Below are 2,408 nucleotides of genomic sequence, written 5' to 3' on the forward strand. Positions count from 1 at the left end.
CCAAAAATAGAAAGGAAGAATTTCTAGTCAGCACTACAAAATCGGGAACACTGGACTGGAACAGTGTTTGCTCCAAAGACAGTTCATGGAAATTACTAATGACTGCTCATTGTCAAATCTCTAAAGCAGACCAACACGTTTCTGAATCATGAAGAGCTTAATGGCCTTTGGTTACCCGCTCTGTTTATTTAAGCTGTCACTTCAGGTATACACTGGGGGACTGCTCAATAGCAGGTGAAATCATGCTGGATTTTCACTACAGCATTCAACTTGCCTTTGATCTAACAAGCATCTGTCTTGTCATTCTCATCTGCCCCTGTTTGTACAAGATCATAGCTACAGGTCCAAGACGTAGTTGTGCATTTAGTAATAACAGAATTGTGTTTTATGAACCTATTTTCTTTCCATTTCAGGAATTTAAAGAAAAAGCCAGGCATTTCCACATCAAAATTGGAATATAGATGCCATCTCATGCGGGGCAAATCCCTACGTGCCAATCAATTAAGTGCTTCTGCAAGCAAATCCAGAAGGCGAGGCCTCTAGGCTCTAGTGCTCACCTTGTTTTGATCAAGAACATTAAGTTTTCTGAGGCCAGGGTTTTGCAGCAAGTCATTTGAAATCATCTCTTCACCACAAGGAGCAGAGAGCTGGTAATATTCATTCAAAAGTATCGACTCATGAAAGGTAAATATTGAAACAGCTTCAGCAAAACCAAATCCCTAACAAAGAGGACATCTCTGGGTACCCAGCTAGACAGTTTTTAAGTTAACAAGGCACAGACTTGTATGAAAAAGCTTGTACACAAGGGAACTGAAACTGTTCAAGTTGGTTTGTTACAATGGATTAACCATATTTTTACACATGTGGTGAAGAGATCTCTGCAGAACAAACCTTTATATAGAACAAACTGTGCTGTTAGCCTCGTGAATCACTTTAGGCTGGCACAGGATGTATTTACACCAAGGCCTTGGACCAGCAGTCATCAATTACACACCACATGGATTGCCACCGTATCACTCAGCAGCTGTGATTGTTAAGAAGAGCAGCGATGCTCATGGACCCCAGAAATGGAGAAATCCCTCACAAGCCTGAAACTGGGGTTCTTCAGCAGTTAAAGGGGGTCGTATTTATTAAGCTGAGTTTAGCACTAGTGCTCCCAAAAGCCATTCTCCTGCATAGCTGCTGGTATTTACCCAGTTCTGCAGGCAGGATTTGCTGGGCTGTTTGTTTGTCAAGTTCCCTGAACCAGCTCAGCCTTAGCATCCAAAACAAGACAAAAATAAAAGAAGCGGCAATATCATCACTCTGAATGTCTTTCGTGTGCTTGCAGAGCGAATAAAAAGCACCACTTAAAGATGCTAATCCACACAGAGAGACCCTTAAAGATGCTTTAGGACCAGCACAAGAGACTAAAAGGCAATTTCATACAGGGAGTTAACACAGAAGAGGAACAAAGAGCTGTGACACGAGGAAGCCTTGCTGCCTGCTATTGCTTTTATACCGCAGGCAATGAGACATCCAGCCATGAGAGGATTCAATGAGAAAGACTTTGTGAAAGGCTCAGGCAGCCTTCAGAGAGCTTGTTTCATCCAAAGGTGCTGCAGCAACCCTGTGAGTTCAGGCTGATGGAGGGACTCCCACCATCAGGTCCCCGTAGTGAGCTGCCCCACGCCTGTGCTGCCAAACCAGCTACAAGAGCAGCTCCTGACTGCAGGGGGAAGGACACTGGGGTACAAGGGCAGGTTTGGTTCTTGGTCTGCCTGCACTTTGTCTTGGGAAATCAGTTGTCTGGGATAATGTCAGGAAAACACTCATTGTCTGGGATAACTGTGCTGGTCCAGGCTTTGGTGAGCACCTTCTGTTGGTGTCCACATCTCAGAAGATGAACATCTTTATCCTACAGGCAGCCTCAGCAGAAAAGAACCTATCAGGGCAGGCAGGACTGTATTGGAATTGCTGCTTCCACAGCTGTGTGCTCCCAGGCCACCTTTGACAGTGGAGACTCCACTCCCAGCTCCTCAGGGTAGAGAAATGCAAAGGTTACCCCATGTTTTTGTGGGGTGCAAAACATTAATTTTGTCTTTTTAGATTCTCCCCCCAAACCAGAGCTATGGAGACTGTCATCTCCTCAGACTCCCTCCACTCCAAGAGTGCTCAGATGAGGGCCATGGACCAGGAAGGCTGCCAAGCCACCAGCAGCTGAACATCAGGGGATGTGACACCTCTTACAGGAAACCTTTCACTGGGTGCTGGAGGTCACTGCAAAGACCTGTCACATTCCTCATAGCAGGTGTGAAAGGAGCAGCTTCATACACAGTGTTTTCCTCCAGCTACAGAACAAGAGGCTGCACTGGTCTGGCCCAAGAACTGGCTGAGAGTGAGCAATGTGCCCGTCAGCCTCTCTGATA

Source organism: Nestor notabilis, unplaced genomic scaffold (genome assembly GCF_000696875.1).
Source record: "Nestor notabilis isolate BGI_N333 unplaced genomic scaffold, ASM69687v1 scaffold9722, whole genome shotgun sequence".
Classification (NCBI taxonomy): domain Eukaryota; kingdom Metazoa; phylum Chordata; class Aves; order Psittaciformes; family Psittacidae; genus Nestor; species Nestor notabilis.